Source organism: Aquarana catesbeiana, linkage group LG02 (assembly GCF_042186555.1).
Source record: "Aquarana catesbeiana isolate 2022-GZ linkage group LG02, ASM4218655v1, whole genome shotgun sequence".
NCBI lineage: Eukaryota > Metazoa > Chordata > Amphibia > Anura > Ranidae > Aquarana > Aquarana catesbeiana.
The window spans coordinates 143,816,028-143,838,726 of record NC_133325.1 but is presented as its reverse complement, the minus strand read 5'-3'; the positions used below and the strand labels follow the sequence as shown (position 1 = coordinate 143,838,726).

The following is a 22,699-nucleotide window of genomic DNA, read 5'->3' as shown; positions in this document are numbered from 1 at the left end:
GTATTGATTTGTATTGTAATTGTATTGTCTGCCCTCATGTTGTAAAGCGCTGCACAAACTGTTGGCGCTATATAAATCCTGTATAATAATAATAATAGTGTCATTTCAAAACAGGCATGTGATATTTGCTTTGTTTTGTTTTTGGATGTTTTGATTTTTCTTAGCTCATGTTTCTAATTTGTGTTGTCATTTTGTGTTGTCTGATTTAATGACAGGTACATAGAAATGGGTTGTCCCTAGACTCACCTTTAGTTGCCATGTAGAGGTCACAGAGTCAGGGCATTAGGATTCAGGTCAATGAATAGGGCTCTGTTTTGATGGTAATAGGTTATAATTATAATTTGGACGTTCAGGAAAACATTCCCCACCCTCTTGGTCCATGAATACAGGATGTCTAGCTCTTTGCCTGTAAGTGCAGGACATCCCATCCCCATGACTGTATTTCTAAGTAAATTTAAAAAAAAAAAATGATACGGACTATTTATGAACTTTTAAGAGCCTCGTTCCATTGGTGGTGAGGTTTTATACATTTCAGGTGTCAGTGCTGTTTGACTGATTTGTTCAGTTAAAGGGCTAGTCCCTTTCTGACCTGTTCACATTTATTTTCTTGTGAACTTGATTCCTTTAGTTGTCATTGCTTGTCTTTCTCCAGCTGTTTAATTTGTGTCCATAAGTTTTAGCCCCTAGGTACCCATAGACATAAGATCATGAAGGGATTGTCATCCAGTACTGGCAATGTCAGCAAGATCTTGTATCTATAGAACCTCTATATACAGTATATAACCACAAATGTCACCAGAAAGCCTCAGCTCGCCAGTATGAGTTTTTTTCTTTTTTTTTTTTTTTGGCTGGACTTTTTCCAAGAATATCTCATAGTTCCCCAGAAATAAAAGTAGGAGGGGACGTTACTTGTAAACATCCAACACCTGGCTAATATCTATAGTCACCTTCTTCTGGCTTTTATTATGGACAGTCCTGATATTTTATAGCTCTCTGACATGAAGTGTACCTGTAATGGTGGCCATATACTCCTCAATAAATGATCAATTTCTTTTCCACTTGATCTCTGCTGATAGGGACAATCGATTTATATTTGACTACTCATTCAATCGATATAGCACACACGGGGAAGTGGATTTTGACAGATAGTTGGAGGATACAATCGTAAGTTAACAATCGTATCTCTGTTTTCCCCATGCAGCGTCATGAATTGATGGAATGAAATATAATTGGATTCATGACCAAAAGCATCTCAGCGCTGCCTGATCAATACAACACAATCGATAATTGTCTGCCCAGGCCAAGTGATGGATCAATTCTGATATACATTGAATATAAATTGATAAAAAGGGAAGTTATGCCTGTTTGATCATTTTGGTAAATCACACATTGGGGTTTATTTTCTAAAACTGTACAGTGCAAAATCTGGCGCAGCTCTGCATAGAAACCAATCAGCTTCCAGATTTTTTTGTGGCAAAGTTAATTGAACAAGCCTAAGCCCTGGTTCACACTGGTGCGACTTGACATGCGATTCATGTCAAATTGGCGGCAATTGCCGGCAATGGCACCGTCCGAATCGGTGCAATGCCACACCGATTTCAAAAAGTAGTTTCTATACTAATTTTTGCGATTTCAGGTTGCGATTTCCATTGACATCTGTGCAGAAACCCGCACAGATGTCTGTAAAATCGGGACTGACATGCGGGAATGAAATTGTGCGAGTTCAGCGGAACTTGCACGGCTTCATTCCCGCAGCTCATTGTGAACCTGGGCTTAGGCCTGATTCACACTTATGCATTTTATGGAATACGTTCTGTAGTGCAAATCTGCAAAATGCAAAAAGCACTAAAAATGCATAAGTTTTCTGTTAAAAAAAATGCATAGGTATGAATCAGGCCTTAGTTAGAAGCTGATTGGCTACCATGCACAGCTGCACCTGATTTTGTACTCTCCAGTTTTAGTAAGGCCCGGTTCACACTGGTGCGACATGCGCTCCGACTTTGAAAGCACATGTCATATCACAAGTCGCACCCCTTAAGTGCAATGGAACCATTCTAATAGGAGCGACTTGAGACGCTTCGACTTAGAAAAAGGTTCCTGCACTACTTTTGGTCAAACTTTGGCAAGACTCGCATTGATTTCTGTTAAAGGAGTTGTATGCAAGTCATGCCGAAGTTGCTCTGAAATGTCGTCTTCAAAGTCACGCGACTTTGAATTCGCAATTGAAGTGTGTATGGTCACCATAGGCCCGACCATTCCCAATCAGACTGCAGCAAGTTTCTTGCAGATTGATAGAGGTCCTGATTGGATAGATTGATGATTGGATAGATTGATAGCTGCGCAGCCATTGGCTCCCGCTGCTGTCTATCAAATCCAATCACATGGGGGCGGGACCTAGTCCTGCTGTCTGTGTCAATAGACGCAGCAGCAGGACATGGGAGCGCGCCCGCACGAGTGCCACGAGGGAGAGCGGCTCTCCAACGGGGCACCCAAGAAGAGGAAGAGCCAGGGGATCCACTGAGGGACCCCAGAAGAGGAGGATCGGGGCCACTCTGTTCAAAACCAACTGCACAGAGGAGGTAAGTATGACATGTTTTTTTAACCACTTGCCGCCCGCCATATAGCAAAATGACGGCGGCAAAGTGGTTTCAATATCCTAACCGGACGTCATATGACGTGATCAGGATGTTAAGCCGCTGCGCGCCCCCGGGGGTGTGCATCGCGACGATCGTTGTTGCGGTGTGTCAATCTGACACACCGCAATTCCGATCTAGGTAAAGAGCCTCTGATGGAGACTCTTTACCACATGATCAGCCATGTCCAATCACGGATGATCGTTGATCGTCTTTTCCTCATTCGAGTCTGACAGACGCGAGTAGAGGAGAGCCGATCGGCTGCTCTCCTGACAGGGGGGGTCTGTGCTGATTGTTTATCAGCACAGCCCCCCTCGGATCCCACCCAGGACCACCAGGGAAGCCACCCAGGACCACCAGGATGGCCATCCACACTGGACCACCAGGTATGCCCCCTAGACCCCTAGAGAAATACCAATCTGTGCCCAGGCAGCTGCCAATCAATGCCCAGGCAGCTGCCAATCAGTGCCCACTCCAATGCCTACCACTGCCAGTGCCACCAGGGATGCCTATTAGTGCCTCATATCAGTGCTGTGTATCAGTGCCCATCAGTGCCACGTATAAGTGCCCATCAGTGCCGCCTATCAGTGCCCATCAGTGTCACCTATCAGTGCCACCCATAAGAGCACATCTATGCAGCCTTTCAGTGCCCATCTGTGTTGCCTATCAGTGCCCATCAGTGCCACCCATGAGTGCCCATCAGTGCCACCTATCAATGCCCATCAGTGCTGCATATCAGTGCCACCCATCAGTGCTGCCTACCACTGCCCATCAGTGCCGCATATCAGTGCCCAACGTCAATGCCCCCTCATTGGTGCCACCTCATCAGTGCCGCCTTATCAGTGCCTGTCAGTGCCGCCTTATCAGTGCCCATCAGTGAAAGAGAAAACTTACTTATTTACAAAATTTTTTAACAGAAACAAAAGCAAAACTTATTTTTTTCAAAATTTTCGGTCTTTTTTTTTGTTTAGCAAAAAATAAAAACCGCAGAGGTGATCAAATACCACCAAAAGAAAGTTCTATTTGTGGGAACAAAATGATAAAAATTTAGTTTGGGTACAGTGTAGCATGACCGCGCAATTGTCATTCAAACTGCGACAGCGCTGAAAGCTGAAAATTGTCCTGGGCAGGAAGGTGTATAAACGCTCAAAAACACTGCTCACCAGCATTTTTTTACGTATTTGATCCCCTCCCCCCCCAAAAAAAAACCTCTAAAAAATGCTTACGCTGAAAAACGCTAAAAAACACTATTGCAAAAATGCTGAAAAACTTTGAAAAACTCACTGCTAAAGCTACTTGTGTTTTTATAACGTTATTATAACGTCCAGTGTGCATAAGGCCTAACAGCTAGAAGTCTCTTAGCAATATCCTTAATATCCTTAACAATGTCCTAGGTGTTTTACTTTCAGGCTTAATGAGGTACATAAATGGCTTACACCTATAGCAAGGTCAATTATTCAACTTTGTCTAAAGCTACACAGTTTTTTGGTATTTACAGACACCCAGTATGTCTCTATGGGTGGTTGGATGTCCTGTCTGTTTACACCTGACTGTTATCCAAACCGCTAGACAGAAGAGGAATGGATCCCCATCTGTCTGTTTCGGATCGGATTGGATGTAAGCGGGTGTAAACATACACATGTCGTTTACACCTGTTGCTCCATAGAGGAGAATGGAGAATCCGCCTGAAAAAAGGACAGGCGGACTCAATCAGACCGCTAGTGTGAAAGGGTCCTAACTCAGGCAGAACAACAGCAATAGAACAGGGTTCCCAAATACACCTAAACACCAAGGTCCCTTTCACACTAGCGGTTTGATCAGGTCCACCTGTTCGTTTTTCAGGCAGAGTCAGGCTAGTCTATGGGCGCCAGATTAATGTGGATTCACGTCAAATCACATTCAATTAACTCTAAGGGCCAGTTCACACTGCTGCGATGCGGGAACCCTGCGAATTCACTGCGGATTCCCACATCGCATGTCTCCTGGTGGCAGTTCACACTGTCCTATGCGAACTGCTGGGTGTGTCAGTGAAAAGTTAATGACACCCCCAAATCAGTTTGCATATCGCAGTGCGATCTGCAAACTCGGGCAGGAATTGGATCGCATGGGTGTGAACAAGGTCCTGTGCGAGTTTGGTCTGAATGCGATTCACCCATACTAACTGTATGGGTGAAATCGCATGTGATTTGCAGTGCGGTGCAAATCACATACAATGTCGGACAGCGCACCAGTGGGAACCGGCCCTTAGTCTGTGTTTTGGACCTAGATGTGACAGATCCTTTTACAAGTCCTTTTACATCCATCCCCCACAGATCTAATGTGGGTCCACGAAGCTCCACTTTTTGAATGCAGCAAAAAAAAAGAAAAGATGTGACAAAAGTGTCATCTTTTCCATTCTGCTATTATTCAACAAGGGATCTGTTCACGGATCCCCTGCTGATCAGACTGGACACACATACCTCCCAACTTTTTGATATCAACAAAAGTATGCAGGCATAGGACACACCCCTTGCCACTCCCCCTTAAAGGAGAATTGTACAAAAGAACAAGATTGGTTAAACCCATAGGTGTTTTTTTTACCACTACTATTCCTTTATATTGGCTTTTGGAATTTACAAATGCAGCAATTTAGAAATCAGATGAAAGGTTTAGTCCTGGGAAACATTTTTTAATAGATAAAAAGTGCATTTTATATACATTTATATATAGATCAGACCAAAATGAGGGACAAATGAGGAGAAAAGAGGGACATTGCTCCAAATCAGGGACAGTCCCTCGAAATCAGGGACAGTTGGGAGGTATAGACAGGGCCCCTGACTGACATCATCCTTACATACCGATAGTTACATAGTTACATAGTAGGTAAGATTGAATAAAGACAATATGATTGGGCAACAAATCTCTTATGTTTGTGACCAGTTCTTTACAAAAAGGAAATCCAAAGAGCTGTGAAGATATGCAATGTACAATATTTCATAGAACCTAATCAGACATCTGGATACTACAAGTAGTAGGAAATGAAAGTGGTTTGGTTACTCTGGGTTACATCCCCATAGCTCTGGGCATTTCCTTATTGAATCATTTGGAATCTACTTCTGTGTGTGCACATGCAACTGAAAGGCTCAAGTGCGTCTCTGTTTCTGCGGTGTCCTCACTTTCCTCCTTTTACCTTGCTGCACACTCTGCCTGTTTGTACAGTTTTTTTTTTTTTTTGCTTTTGCTTTTTCCATTTACTTTTGCCTTGTCTGAAGGTGCCTCTTGCTGCCAAATCCCCCTCCCCACCTTTAATAGCCCTCCTGGAAATCAGGATATGGGACCTCCCTCTCCCTTTGCCAGACATCCAGACATGAGCCACTAATGAGCAGCGGGTCTGGACTCGCCTGGAATAAGGAGCATATATCACTTTATTTTATTTGAATAAGCCAAACATTAGAGGGATTGAGAGGAGGGCTTCTCTGAATAGGTGCCTTGTTCATTCAAACCCCTGCGTTTATTCACAGGGGTGATCAATCCTCGGAAAGTGAACTGGAGAAAGTAAAAGAAACAACTTTACCAGTATACATGTATATATTTGTGTTTGTGCTGGAGAGGAACATACGTTTCTTATAGATGGTATGTTTTATATGGTAAGGTATATTATATTTTACATTATTTTAGAGAATTTAACTCCTGTTAGTGCACAATGGATTAAACTTTCTTGTGCTACAATATATTGCATTGCATGTTAAGCTGGCCATACATTATACAATTTCCGTATTCAATTTTCTTTAGCCCTCATGCACACAGGCTGTTAAAAAAACGTTATGAAAACGCCAGTATTTTAGCAGTGACTTTTTTCAGCTTTTTTCAGCGTTTTTGTAATAGCGTTTTTTAGCGTTTTTGAGTGTTTTTGAGCGTTTTTCCGCGTTAGCGTTTTTGAGCGTTTTTTTTTTTTTTCAAATTTTTTTTTTTTTCAATGGATCAAAAACGATAAAAACGTTGGTGAATGACGTTTTTGAGCGTTTTTGAGCGTTTTTCAGCGTTAGAGCGTTTTTACAGCTGAAAAACGTCTCTCAGAACCCACTGGTCCTGGGTTTTTTTTACAGCTTAAAAACGCCTATGCCACTTGCAGCTCAAAAACGCCTAGGTGGGCATGAAGCCATAGACTAACATAGACAGGCCTTTTTAAGCTGCAAAAAAAGCTCAAAAAAGCAGCTGTAAAAACGTCCGTGTGCATGAGGACTTAGATTTACCAAAACCATATAATATGAGGTCAAACCTAAACACTTTCAATGTGTATACAATCAGGCAGGCCCTTGCACTACATAGTTGAAGATAAATCTAAAGAAAATTGAACAAGAAAATTGTATAGTGTATGGCCAGCCTTAAGGGAAATCTTCATTTCCATAAAGTTTTGATTCCAGGTAGTGCTGGGATGGCTCTTAATTAGGGAAGGATATATACCAATGTTCAGGTAACCAATGTGTTTAAAAAAATACATCTGGCACCTAATTATACGTCTCATGTATTAATGGAAGTGTATTGTCCCCACCCACTGCCCCTATTCTGGGTTCTAATGGTGCTAATTTACTAAAGTTGAGAATTTTTTCTTTTGCTACCTGTAGAAATCCTTACACCTAATGAATGTTGCCTATTATATACACTGCTGATTTGCTGCCACTATCCTCGATATATCAGCACATAAAGGGGTTGATTTATTAAAACTGGAGAGTGTAAAATCTGGTGCAGCTCTTCATAGAAGCCAATCAGCTTCCAGTTTTTTTGTCAAAGATTAACCATTTAAGGACTGCCCTCCCATAATGTACTGCGGACAGGCGGGCCATACAGTCAAAGTGACAGGGCGCTGCCTGTTTGTGGGTTTAGGATGCGTGCATGTGTCCTTCCCCCCCCCCCGCTGACACTCACTGTATTTGTACACAATCAGAGTCTGTCAGCAGGTCCCGGCCAATGATTCATGGCTGGAACCCGCTGATCGGCTGTGTCCAATCACAGCCCAGAGCCCTGTGTTGACAATCAACACAGGGCTCTGCACAGAGGGAACAATCTCTGTCTCTGATCCCTGCTTTGCAAAGGTCTTTAGTAAAAAGCAGCACACATTACACATTGTTAGGCACACATTTAACCACTTGCTTGCCCTAGATGTTAAACCCTTCCCAGCCAGTGTCTTTAGTAAAGTGACAGTGTATAGTATTATGACTGATCACTGTATTAGTGTCACTGGTGATGTCAGTGACAATAAATCACTCCCTCCTCCTCCCCCCCCCAGCGTCAGTTAGGCCGCATACACACGGACGTTTTTACAGCGCCATTTTTTAGCTCTTTTTGCAGCTTAAAAACACCACTTCATGTTATTCAATGGCCTCATACACACCATGGCGTTTTTGAGCTGTAACAGGCATTGGCGTTTTTAAGCTCCAAAAAAAAACCCAGGACCAGCACGTTCTGAGGCTCCAGCGCTAGAGCTGTAAAAACGCCAGACGCCGGTAAAAGGTGTTGAACGCTGTTTAACAAGGCTTAATGCTGTATACACATAATGCTTTGTGTTAAGCCTCGTCCGGCGTTTCTCTGCCTCTATTCAAAATCAATGGTTCCCTATGGGAGCCCATTGATTTGAATAGAAGTCGCACCAGAGGTCGGATCAAATGATCTGACTTGCGGTGCGACTTGTGTGCTGAGAATCTTGAAGGGGAACCCCGTCAAAATTTAAACATAAATTTTGCGTGTGCTTTCCCCCCCAAGATGATACCAGACCCTTATTTGAGCAGGCAGCCTGGCAGGTCAGGAAAGGGGGGGGACGTGCGAGCGCCACCCTCCCCTCCTGGACTATACCAGGCCAGGCACATGCCCTCAACATGGGGGGCGTGGGTGCTCATGTTGATGAGGACAAGGGCCTCTTCCTGACAACCCTTGCCGTTGGGTGCTTTTTTTTTTATTTGACGTGTTTTATAGTAGAAAGTAAAAAAAATATTTATTTTTTTTCAAAATTTCTAGTCTTTTTTTCATTTATATAATAAAAAAAGAGAAAGCTCAGTGGCGATCAAAATACCATCAAAAGAAAGCTCTATTTGTGTGAAAAAAAATGATATAAATTTTATTTGTATACAGGATTGCATGACCGCACAATTGCCAGTTAAAGTAGCGCAGTGCTGAATAGCAAAAAATGGCCTGGTCATGAAGGGGGTGAAACCGTTCAGAGCTGAGGTGGTTAATTGAACAATCTGAATTTAGAAGCTGATTGGTTTCCATGCAGCGCCGCACCAGATTTTCCACTCTCCAGTTTTAGTAAATCAACCCCATAGTGTAGATATCACCAAATTTACCATTTAAATTTAAAATAATATATTCATTTCCACATTGTATTTCAGTTATTTCTAGCCTACTCATAATAATCTGTTATGTTAAAGTTTGTAAACGTACTTTGTGAAGATCCCCACACATTTACTTCCTTGAATTCTGTGACACCCATTCACTATGCCCTGTGAGTAGACACTGCTGTGTCACACATATCACAGAGCCTGCCTACTGATCTACAGAGCTGCTGAGAGGAGGAGTTTCAGGAGGCGGAGTCAGTCCTGGAATCACTGCTTGCATGCAGCAAGGTACCATGGGAAATGTTATCTGTAGAAAGTGAAAGTAAACAGCAGAGGGGAAGCTGCAAAGCATGCAGGGAAACCAGGAAGGTGTGGGCAGAGATGGTTGCAGCACTTACCATATGAAAGTAAGCTTATAGTGGATTGTCAATAAGAATCATTGTATTGCTTATACAATACTGATGTTATAAAATGAACATGTATGCAGTGTCCATCGCACTCATTTAGGCTGGGCTCACACCATTGCGAATTGGATGTGGATTTCCCCGCATTCAATTCACATTGCAGTAGATTGTGACCGGCTCTCTATGGAGCTGGTTCACACATCTCCACAGCGGCACCGCTGTGATTTGCACAGGAGTCCTGTGCGTCTTCTGGTCCGTTTCAGGTCCGAATTCAGGCTGAAATCGGACCTGAAACGATGAATGGAGACGCACCAGACTCCTGCTGTGAGATGCTGCGATCTCCAGTGGGAACCCAGCCTGAATGTCTGCCTTGATCTCGGAACTAGGTTCTGTGGATAGTAGAGGTGGCAGTGCCATAAATTGCATTGATTCTTGCACAGCTCTGAGTCTGCACTGGAAGTGGAAGTATACAGTGATATCAGCACCTTTTCTACTCATAGGGGCAGATTGAGGTGTAAGCGTTTTGAAGAAACAAAGCTCTCCTAGAGTCCCAACAGCTTGAGCCTCAGCAATAATCCCTCATCTTATAAAGAAGCAAAAGTTTGTAAACAAACAAAAAAAAAAAGAAGCGAACCAGGATTTCAGGGCACAATTTTTTTTTTCATGGGTTAGGACCCATTCAGACCTGTCCATTCCTGTGCATTGCATTAATGTATACACGTTAATGTGTGTTTTTCCGCATGCTGAATGGACCAAAAATCAGATATACCCTATTTTTTGCCAACAAAGCACTCCTTAACACACAATAGTGCATTGTGGGGCACTGTCATGCATGTGTGTTGGAAGTGCATTGGGTTAGTGTGTTGCGATACCATTGAAAATAAATGACACCACGTGCTAATTTATATAATGCTTGTTAATGCATATTTCAGTCACACGCACGTTAACATGTGTGCCCCTGCAAAGCACTGGAGAGGTTTGAATGCTATAACAGAGCCTGCTGTACTGCAGTATGTCTTCACACTGGTGCTTTGATTTCTTTAAACAATAGCTCCTCTAAGCACCACTTACACCTGTCCTCATAACAGCAATTTAATTTGCAGGAAATCTCCTTGCAATGTAAATCTAAAGTGGTAATTAATTACAGTAAAGCCTCGTACACACGATCTGATTTTCCGACAGGAATTGTGTGATGACAGGCTGTTGGTGGAAAATCTGACCGTTTGTACGCTCCATTGGACAATTGTCAGATTTTCCGGGGACAAATGTTGGATGGCAGGCTTTAAAATTTTTCGCCAACAACGGTCTGTTGTTGGATTTTCCGAGCGTGTGTACAAAAGACCATCTGACAAAAGTCCAAAGTACAAACACGCATGCTAGGAAGCAAGGACGAGCCAGAAGCAGTCGGTCTTGCAAACTAGCGTTCGTAATGGAGAATTAACATTTGTGACGCAGCAAATGATGAAATCTCGAAATGCAGCGCACAATTCTCTTCTCCTTTAATGGGATAATAATGAAGCTGCTTTGCTGGTGATACTGATGTTCTGCCAAACGTATTTTAAAAGGCTTGTGACTTGTGAGACTTCTGTACACACGATCGGAAAGTCAGACAACAAAAATTTGTTGGCGGAAAGTTTGAGAACCTGCTAGCCAACATCTGTTGGCGGAAAGTCAGAAACAAATGTTCGATGGAGCATACACACGGATTGGAATAGGGACCTGCTCCAAAGGTCAGAAGGTGTGTCCCCAGGGGTCAAGGGTCAAGAGGCATGGCTGACCCACCCCCACCAAAGTGTTCCGCCGGAATGATCAAGTCAGGGAAAGCGCTTAGTTTTGTCTTATTGTTATACATTAAGGTGGCCATAGATGACTCGTTTTTTCATCAGCCAGTGGGCTGAAGGAGAAAAAACCAACAGATTTCTTCATCCACACAAGCAAAGTGAATAGAAGAATCCTCCCCACTGAGACATTTGTATTCTGACAGCAGGACTCCTCCACTATCAGTATCCACTAATCAAGAGCTGATATTTCCTCTTGCTCCTTGTCCTGGTGACAGGTGCTCTTTGGCACAGGGAGTGAGGGGACAGGTCTGCAATGGATAAAAAGACAGCAGTTAAAAGCTTTCCATTGGAAACTATAGAAATGTTTTTGTGTAGAGCAGAGTTCTACTGTACATCATGTACCAATAACAAGCACTAAGTAAACCAGAGAGTTTAGGAAGCATCTGATGAAAGCAGAAGACCTGCTTTAGAGGATGTGATTTATGTAACCCTTATGTAAACCATGTAGAATTTATAGCAATGCTCAGGAGTGCGGCTAAGTCATCCGTTTGCTGCATTGATGTTGTACAGTGTAATTAGGTATCTCTTTCCTGTATTACCATAAACTATGTTGATTGCACATTGGTCAGGTCATTATCATTGGACCAGCTGGCCTGGTAAAGCACTCATGGATCGGAGGATGTTTTTACCGATATGTCATATGTCCATAATGCATTGCAAGCAATCGTCTCATCATGCTTAGAGGAGCAATTTTGAAAATGAAAGCTTTGTTCCTGGATAATGATTCCAGGCTGTGTGTGTTTCAGGCGGGTAGGTGTGTTCTGCTCGCTGCTCCTATTCTCCCCGGGGAGCCCAGAGCCAATCATGGTGTCTGAAGTCATGACATGTTCATATGGAATTATACTGAACACTCGTTTTTTCCTTTGGAACTCACAATAGGGCCCCTCAATTTACTGTCAAAGCTACTTCTGTTTTGGGGTGGCTCTTCCTTTTGGAAAACAACAGCTCACTGTAGTAAAAATTGTCTTCTTTTACCTATCAAATGTGTATAACACTCCAGGCCTAGCAGTAAACATCAATGAGCTTGTTCAATGTACACTAACCCAAAGACACCAGAAGTCTTTTACAGAATATCATTCTGATTACTTGTTACGAATAACAGAATTTTTGTCTTTTGCCTGACTGAAGAAATTTAAAGAAGAAGTACAGCCAAAGCTTGTCTGGCTGTACTTCTCCTGTGGATCATAGGAATGCAATTCGTTCTGCACGCCTGTGACCCATTTTCAGCAGACAGCGGGCTGAAGTCCACTGTCACCTGACGTCACCGAGCCGGTCCAGGCTCGGGAAAGATCGCGACCATATGGTCAGGATCCGCCCACATGCCTGGATCGCCACCCGCCTCAACCTCTCAGCGAGCCGCTGAGAGCCTGAGACAGCTGCTCCCATCCCCTCCACAGCCTAGAGCTGCAGTGAGCGAGGGGCAGCTGTGAGAACCGAGCGATCAGCAGTGTTTGATCGCTCGGTTCTCAGCATTAGAGCCAGTGGGGAACAGATGCAGCATCGGACTGATGTTGCATCCCCCTAGGTAAGTATGATTCTAAAAAACAAAAGCAAAAACATACTTCTCTTTGAAATGAAACAATGCCTTTTGTGGCATGCATGCTCCTTTTTTAGAGTGTGGGCTTTGTTTACAACTGACAAGATCACTAATCCCAAACTCTAAGGCCTCATGCACATGAGACACTGTTAAACGCGCGTTCAGAGGCAGTTGGACACTTTTTTCAACTGCCCCTAAACTCATTCAGTGTTATCCTATGTGTCCATGTACACAGTCTCGTTTTTTGGCGTTTTTAGGCAGTTGCATTTAACCTCGTTTTTCCAGAAGCAAAAAAATGGGTTCAGATACAAAAGTTTTCCACGTTTCAGACGCCAAACAAGCCGCGTTTGCGTTTATAAGTGTTTTTAAAAGGAACCCTATTTTTTGGACCAGAAAACACAGAAATATGATGGTAAACTTCAGCAGAGAATGACATTTTGTGACCTGACTTTGGGGCCCCATATCTCGGGGCCACTTGGTGCTAGGAACCCCAAATTTGGTGTGCAAACACAGTGGAACTAGCACTACAACATATGGGGTTCCTGGCACCAAGTGGCCCCGAGATACAGGGCCCCAAAGTCGGGTCGCAAAATGTCAAGCACTTTTCTGCAGCAGAGAATGACATTTTGTGACCCGACTTTGGGGCCCCATATCTCGGGGCCACTTGGTGCTAGGAACCCCAAATTTGGATATGTTGTAGTGCTAGTTCCACTGTGTTAGGGGTTCCTAGCACCAAATGGCCCCGAGATATGGGGCCCCAAAGTTGGGTCGCAAAATGTCATTCTCTGCTCTGCAGACGCTTCCAGAAGCAAACGCGGCATGCAAACGCGGCAAAATGGGCGTTTCTAAACGCCGGTTTCAGCTTTTAAAAACGTGTTCAGCAGAGTTTGCACTGGCGTCTCATGTGCTTGAAGCCTAATTCTCAGTCCTATCCCAAACCTCTGTCAGGCCATGCTCTAATGCTATCCTTAATCATTCAGCTCCTCCATCCAACCCCAAATCCTGATCCGTGATAATGGGACAGCAAAATGATCACCTGTGTAAATAATATTTGTAGGCATAACTTTTTTTTTCCTTTTGTATTGAGTAAGGGAGGGTTATAACCCCTGTCAGATTATTTGTCACCATCTGTGCCCTGTTGGGGAGATTTCCCTTCACTTCCTGTCCAATAGCCAAACAGGAAGTGGGAGGAAATCCCAGCAAATTAGGGGAATTTTTTGGGGACCCCAGCTCACCAGAACTAGTGTCCCTATTGGAAGTTTTCCCTCTTTTACTTTTCTGGGGACAACCCAAAATTTGGGATTTTGTTTTACTTACAATTGTAATGGTAAACAGGACAAATAGAGAGGGTGAATCTCCCTAACAGGGGTACAAACAGCAATAAAAACCTATTAGGTGTTCGATTCCTTCCCCACACTGTCCAAAACATCCAAAAAAGTTCTGCCTTTAGTTATAGTTTAAAGTAGGAGTAAACTTCCATGGCAAATATCTACCTATAGGTAAGCCTACAATAAGGCTTACCTACAGGTACAGTAAATATCTCCTAAACATGCGCCGTTCAGGAGATATTTACTTGTAAATGGGCTGGTGATGTCACCAGTGCATGCGCTTTGAAGGAACGGCATGCCTAGAGTCATGTGCCGTGACTAGTGGCTCCTGCGTGCATGCGCGGGAGTGACGTCATCGCAGCGCGGCCAATCGGATAGCCGGAGCACACGAACCTGGAAAGGAAGATTGGGTGAAGATGGAAGCCTTGTAAGTGGTGACAGTTTGTCGCTGGAGTGCTTAGTTTTAAGGTAAGTTTCACATTGCATACTAGCACATTATAACTTTACTTTGCAGGTTTAAAAAAAAAAGCATGGCGGTTTACTACCACTTTAAAGCTAAACTTTGGGAAAAGCAAATATTGGTTTGTGTATTTGTAATATGCCTGAGCTCATCCCTGATGAAGACCAGTTACTGATATTCTCTCTCCTTGTGCAGGGTGACTGGTAGTTTTCTGGAGGTAGCCTGTGTGGGAAGTGCATGTTGTGTCCTACAGCTCTGCACTCTGCCTATGTGCCATTTGATCACCTCTGCGGTTTTTATTTTTTTTCCGCTATAAACAAAAAAAGACCGACAATTTTATAAAAAACAAAAAATCAAAAATATTTTTTACATTTTGCTATAAAACACATCCAATAAAAAAAATGTAAAAAATCTAATTTCTTCAGCAGTTTAGGCCAATATGTATTCTGCTACATGTTTTTGGTAAAAAAAATCCCCATAAGAGTATATTGATTGGTTTGCACAAAAGTTATAGCGTACAAACTAAGGGGTATATTTATGGCATTTAAAAAAAAATTTTTACTAGTCATGGCGGTGATCAGCGATTTTTTACGGGACTTCGACATTGCGGTGGACAGATTGGACACCTAACTGACTATTTCCTCCAGATTGGTGAAGTAATTCAGTGTGAAAGCTTGCCCCTGCTCAGAAAGTTCTCGTAATGATGACTACGGATGAGCTCAGTTGGTTTTGGACATAATTCTGAACCCTCCTGAGCTATCCTGCCAGGAAGCTGTCAAAAAGAAGAGCCAATCATAGATAGGAAGGCATGTATACGTTGTGGGGAATATTTCCACTGCCTATAATTGGCTGTCTGCTTTGACATCTTCCTGGCTGGAGAGCTCACACTTGTGTCTGAATATGCCTGAGCTCATCCCTGATGAAGACCAGTTACTGATATTCTCTCTCCTTGTGCAGGGTGACTGGTAGTTTTCTGGAGGTAGCCTGTTGTGGGAAGTGCATGTTGTGTCCTACAGCTCTGCACTCTGCCCAGACTATGTACAGTATGTCGATGATGGCACCACTACATTTACAAGGTAATATCTTGGTCTGCAAAGGCATTTTGTGCGCAAAAAGTGCATTTATATATTTTGTTATTATTGAGGAATATGTTTCAGTGACAGGTTTTTTGCTCAGATTCAGCTTTAAATGTATTCTTCTACTTGTAAGGACTCATGAAGTATCTACTGTGCTCAGTAGGAATGTTGAAATGTAGCTTATAGCCAAGGGTGTAGTATAGGCCCGTGGAATGGTGTGCCTGTGCACATGTTCTGTTCTGCATTATAAAAAAGACAACGAAACGGTTGTAACAGAAAATTTTACTGCAGGCATAAAAGAAGAAAATTCACAGTACTTCCAGAGATGATGATTTCATTGTCTTATGCCGCGTACACATGAGCAGAATTTCCAACAGAAAGAGTCTGATGGGAGCTTTTCATCGTATATTCCGACCGTGTGTATGTCCCATCGGACTTTTTGTGTCAAAAGTTCAGACGGACTTAGATAGAGAACATGTTCTATATAGCAAGTACGAGATGGAATCTATTGGCTACTGGCTATAGAACTTCCGTTTTCTAGTCCCGTCGTACGTGTTGTACGTCACCGCGTTCTGGACGGTCGGAATTTGGTGTGACCGTGTGTATGCAAGACAGCTTGAGCGGAATTCCGTCGGAAAAACCTTCAGAGTTTATTCCGACGGCAAAACCGGTCGTGTATACAGGGCATTACATTGTTGTTTTATTCTGAATAGTAGAGTTATGCTTTAATGCTCGTTATATATTTTACTGAGTGATGAGATGTCACACTTACGAAAACACACAGATGTAGGATGACAGTGAATGGATTATAATTTATGATGCAGTTGTGCGTTTTTACACGCATGTTTGGTTACACTGCAACTTGTATACAGTATGTTGAGCTGTTTGTATATGTGAGCTTATACTACTTGTCTAATGTGTCAAGTGATGTACTTTAGTTTGTTTATGTGCTATAAGAACAATCATAATGAAGACAAATGATGTATGAGATTTTGGTTATTCAGAATCATGCATCATGTATGTTGCTTATAAAAAGAGGAGTAAATTGTATTTTCAGGGAGTTTACGTTCTGAGATATTATCGCAGTCTTTACCTTAACATCATTTTTTGATGTGGCTCTTACATTTTTAACAGCTTGTTCTTCCATATTTTTTGGTTTTGTACTAAATATAGAAACTTGTAGGTTAGTTTATTTATTTATTATTTTTATTTTATTTATTTCAGGTACTTATATAGCGCCGTCAATTTACGCAGCGCTTTACATATACATTGTACATTCACATCAGTCCCTACTCTCAAGGAGCTTACAATCTAAGGTCCCTAACTCACATTCATACATACTAGGGACAATTTAGACAGGATCCAATTAGCCTACCAGCATGTCTTTGGAGTGTGGGAGGAAACCGGAGTACCCGGAGGAAACCCACGCAGGCACAGGGAGAACATGCAAACTCCAGGCAGGTGGTGTCATGGTTGGGATTTGAACCAGCGACCCTTCTTTCTGCTAGGCGAGAGTGCTACCCACTACACCACTGTGGTAAAAAGTTAGATAATATACTTGCCTTTCCCTTGGCCTCTGCCTGAGGAGCCTAAAGCCCCGTACACACAGGGCCGAATGCTGGGCGACATCGGCCAATTCCATAAAAACCGGCTGATATTTGGCTCATGTGTATGGCAGCTAGTCCGACAGAGGCTGGACGTTTTTCTGGCTTCTTTCGGACCAGCATGCTGGAAAACTAGTAGCCGGCCGGCTCCTGATCAGCTCTCTCAGCCAATGGCAGAGGGTGATGTCAGCATTTTTGGGCTAGATCCTGGGAAATTGAGTAGTGACTTGGAAAATGGTTCTGCATTGTACTGCAGTGACTTCTCAGAAGATTTGGAATACTCTGTATTCCTGGGGATCTCAGCTGCAGAATTGTCAACCTGCTGTCACCCCAGCACTTTGGAATGAAGGGAAAAATTTAGTTTAATGTGGCGGTTCAACAATGGGAGGGGGAGGGGGGGGCACACTGGAAAAGTTAATATGGCATGGAATGCATTGTTTTTAATTCATTGTGTAGAATGCAAACAGGAGGTAGAGTGAATCCAATAAGTATTACAGCACTGCCCTAATATAAACTCATAAAACACAGTTCTTGGCTTCTATACAGTTCATAAAGTCCAAAAATATCATCTGTGTTTAAACAAGTTGTGACAAAGTGCTCCATGCTTATTCCATGTAAATAGGTGACTTCTGTTCCCGTGAGGTGTTACACAGACGTGCCCCCCTCCTATGGTCCCCTACTCACCAACATTAGCTGTATAACAGGCACTGATCGTATATAAAGTCTCCTTTCTTCCTCCTTCACTTTTCCAGGAAACAGTGTATGGTATTCCCATATACAGTTGTGCTCATAAGTTTACATACCCTGGCAGAATTTATGATTTATTGGCCATTTTTCAGAGAATATGAATGATAACACAAAAACATTTCTTTCACTCATGGTTAGTGTTTGGCTGAAGCCATTTATTATCAATCAACTGAGTTTACTCTTTTAAAATCATAATCACAACAGAAACTACCCAAATGACCCTGATCAAAAGTTTACATACCCTGGTGATTTTGGCCTGATAACATGCACACAAGTTGACACAAAGGGGTTTGAATGGCTGTTAAAGGTAACCATCCTCACCTGTGATCTGTTTGTGTGTAATTAGTGTGTGTGTATAAAAGGTCAACATGTTTCTGGACTCCTGACATAGTAAGAAAGGACCATTGCATCTTTCATCCAGTGCTGCACTGACGTTTCTGGATTCTGAGTCACGGGGAAAGCAATAGAATTGTCAAAGGATGTGCGGGAAATGGTAGTTGAACTGTATAAAACAGGAAGGGGATATAAAAAGATATCCAAGGAATTGAGAATGCCAATCAGCAGTGTTTAAACTCTAATCAAGAAGTGTAAAATGAGGGGTTCTGTTCAAACCAAACCACGGTCAGGTAGACCAACTAAAATTTCAACCACAACTGCCAGGAAAATTGTTCGGGATGCAAAAAAAAACCCCACAAATAACTTCAGGTGAAATACAGGACTCTCTGAAAACATGTGGTGTGGCTGTTTCAAGATGCACAACATGGAGGCACTTGAAGAAAGATGGGCTGCATGGTCGAGTCGCCAGAAGAAAGCCATTACTACGCAAATGCCACAAAGTATACAATATGCCAAACAGCACAGAGACAAGCCTCAAACCTTCTGGCACAAAGTCATTTGGAGTGATGAGACCAAAATTAAGCTTTTTGGCCACAACCATAAACGCAACATTTGGAGAGGAGTCAACAAGGCCTATGATGAAAGGTACACCATTCCTACTGTGAAACACGGAGGTGGATAACTGATGTTTTGGGGATGTGTGAGCTACAAAGGCACAGGAAATTTGGTCAAAACTGATGGCAAGATGAATGCAGTATTGATTTACTGTATTGTCCCATATACTTTAGTTGTATTCAATGCTCAATCATATGCAGATTATAGGGCCACAACTAGGAGCAGTTTGGAATTGATTGCCTATTCAACCATTGGCAACAAAATACATATTGCATTTGTGCAATATAGTGTTATCTGGATTTGTATTTATACAAATTCAGTATGTGCACAAAATAACTCACAGTTATAGCTGTATGCAATCTATACAATTTATTTATGTATTTTTCGGAAAATTTCAGTCACTTCATACAGTTTTTTGTATAACCATTTATTCTAGTTTTCTACATATTATCATAGTGTAAAATAGCTATTTTATTTTGATAGTGTAACCTTTCACAAACTTTGATTCCATTTGTTTATGACTTGACAGCCCAAATTAAAATAGTCAAAAAGAGAGCCATATTTTCCACTGGTTGAAAGCATAATTTCTTTTCTGAAAATTTTCTCTGAAGTTGAAAGTTAGATTAGATACCTAATTCCTCAATATAATAAAAAAAATGTCTAATTGACTATTTCATTTCTGCCCTTCTCCTCCAAAATGAACCACAACAAGTTTAGTATTTGGCTTGTTATTATGTGAATATTAGTATTGAAGTGGGTGCTTGCCTGTATGCCAGTCCCCCAGTGATGATTAAAATGGTTCCAAAGGCAAAAGTTTTTTTTTTTTTGCCTTAACTACTTGTTAACTACTAATGACTGTGCCATTTTTTGCGATACTGCACTGCGTTACTTTAACTGACGTGCAATGCTGTACCCAAATAAAATTGATGTCCTTTTTTTCCCCACAATTAAAGCTTTCTTTTGGTGCCATTTGATCACCTCAACGTTTTTTATTTTTTTTGCTATAAACAAAAAAAGACAGATAATTTTATAAAAAAAAAAAAAAAAAAAAATTTTTTACATTTTGCTATATAACACACCCAATAAAAATAATGTAAAAAATCAAATTTCTTCAGCAGTTTAGGCCAATATGTATTCTGCTACATATTTTTGGTAAAAAAAAACCCCAAGCGTATATTGATTGGTTTGCACAAAAGTTATAGCGCACAAACTAAGGGATAGACTTATGGCATTTAAAAAAATTTACTAGTCATGGCGGTGATCAGCGATTTTTTTACGGGACTTCGACATTGTGGCGAACAGATTGGACACCTAACTGACACTTTTGACACTTTTTTGAGAACCAGTGACATTATTACCGTGATCGATGCTAAAAATATGCACTGACACTGTATAAATGACACTGGCAGGGAAGGGGTTAACATCAGGGGCGATCAAAGGGTTAAATGTGTTCCCTGTTTGTGCTTTCCTACTGTGGGGGGGGAGGGGGGGTGGGCTCACTGCATGGACACCGTGATCCCACAAGTGTCCCACTGCATGGACACAAGTGATCCCACAAGATCACAGTTTCCATGCCTGACAGAACAGCGCTCTGCCTTGTTTACATCGGCTGACCGCCATTCTATCTCTCTGATGAACAATCAGCTGATAGGCTTCCCCTGTGGCCAATGGGTGCACACACACCACCCAATGGCTATCGTGCGAAACGCCATACAGGTACGTTGTTTCGCATAGCCATGCCACCTTGCCACAGTACAACTGCGGCGGCTGGTCGGCAAGTGGTTAAAGTGCTTGTAAACTTTAAGGTTTTCACCTTAATACATTATATGCATTAGGTGAAAAACCTTCTGTGCTGCAGCTCCCCCAGACCCCCCCCTTTTCTTACTTGAGCTCAAACTAATCCAGCCATTGTCTCCCCTTACTGTCAATCAAATCCAGTGACACGGGAGCGGTGGGGCGGGGTTGAGTCCCACTGTCTGTGTCAATAGACACAGCAGCGGGAGTCAGGAGCGAGCCCACGCAGGTGCCCCCAGGGAACGTGGCCTTCCGTGGGGGCACCCTATAAAGAAGAGGGACCTGAGGTGTTGGTGGGACAATGTAGAAGAAGAGGATAGGGGCTGCTCTGTGCAAAACGATTGCACAGAGTTTATTATTTTAATAACAAAAACTGAAGGTCTACATACCCTTTAACCTTGTGTAATATCTTTAGTCATCAAAGCTTGATAAATACGCCCCTCAGGTTGTGTTCGTACAGGCAAACATTTATGCACGGGATTAGGATGTAGTATAATATGTTTTCTTGTTAAAGCATTTAATAGCATGTCCACGCTGAGGTTTCTGCAGAGAAATACAAGGCAGAGCCTGCGGGAGCCCTGTATTCTACACACTAAGGGCACTACTGTTGGTCTAGGTTAGGGATCTCAAAACTTTCAAACCAAGGGGCCAGTTTACCGTGCTCCAGGCCAGGGTTTATGGGGGCCAGACTGTATCCAGTGGGAGTAGAAAATGCTCCGGCATCATTGCCTTATCATTGATTTTAATGGGAGGAATAATGTCCTTTTGTTGATATTAATTAGAAGAATAGTGCCCAAATAATGGTGTCAGCAGGGGGAATGATGCCCCATCATTGGTGTCAGTTGGTGGAAGAGTGCCCTAAGGGCCAGATAAAGAAAAGCACCATCTGGCCCCCAGCCTGAACTTTGGAGACCAATGGTCTAAGTGGTGCTGCTACAAATATGTGGCGGCACCCTAACCCTAGTGAGATTCCTAGGGTTGGTAGGAAATTTGTTGCTGTATTAGATATCAGTATTGTTTTAGATAAAGTGTTCTATCAATCACAGATCCACAATGACCTAAGCTAAATTATTGTTAAATGCTGTTGTCCTTCTGTTGAAGACACATACAGGGACACATGCAGAGCTAAATATAAGACCTTCAAAGACGCCAGGTCCCTATTATTGATCTAAAGAGGCTTTTTGGTACTATTATAGGAAATACTCCCTATTTCTGACAATTAAAATATAATGATACAGGGTGGCAATGCAAATAATATCGGACATTCGCCATGAATTATTTAAATTGGTAAAGTAGATATATTCCAGACTCTCTGTGATGTTGATAAATTTTATGTACAGCCAAGTCAGTTCCAGCAGTGCTTGCTCTATATCGATTGATGCGTGGCCCCATTTGCCATGATCATTTGCACAGATCTTATGGCACATCTGCTGTTCTTGCTCTGGAGTTATAAACTGTGCGGACATCTGAGCTCTGATCTGTTTATGATTGTGCAAGAAGGGCAGTGAAGGCAACAACCTTTCATTTGTGCAGGTCACGGTGTAGCGTAAAAGGTCCAGAAAGCAACTGATTTACAAAGAAAATATTATTGATAGTCAGTTATAGTTCAGTTTTTGGGCAGGTGGGGATTTAAAATCCACCTTTTGTGAAACTATGAATGATATTTACCCCTGGGAAACATTACTGTGCTGACATGAATACTTCATGAAATGGTTCAGCATACTGCAGTCTCATTTTTTCCCCCTTGTCAGTTAACCACTTCAGCCCCGGAAGATTTTACCCCCTTCCTGACCAGAGCACTTTTTGCGATTCGGCACTGCGTGGCTTTAACTGACAATTGCGTGGTCGTGCGACTTTGCACCCAAACAAATTTGATGTCCTCTTTTCCCCACAAATAGAGCTTTCTTTTGGTGGTATTTGATCTCTGCGATTTTTATTTTTTGCGCTATAAACAAAAAAACAGTAAAAATTTTGAAAAAAAAGCAATATTTTTTACTTTTTGCTATAATAAAT

The 22,699-nt window shown here is 42.3% G+C and overlaps 1 protein-coding gene across 5 annotated transcripts in view; it reads left to right on the top strand.

The window, feature by feature from the left end:
* RARG (retinoic acid receptor gamma) overlaps positions 1-22,699 on the top strand; it is a 292,426-nt gene that overhangs the window by 32,707 nt on the left and 237,020 nt on the right. Inside the window, exon 2 of one of the 5 annotated variants that reach the window (XM_073613573.1) lies at positions 6,134-6,245. The exons of 2 other annotated variants lie outside the window; for them this stretch is intronic. The gene's annotated coding sequence lies outside the window, so the exon portion shown is untranslated. Of the gene's footprint in view, positions 1-6,133; positions 6,260-15,471; positions 15,591-22,699 lie in introns of all 5 variants that reach the window. 2 more of the 5 variants (XM_073613572.1, XM_073613574.1) reach the window with 2 other exon arrangements.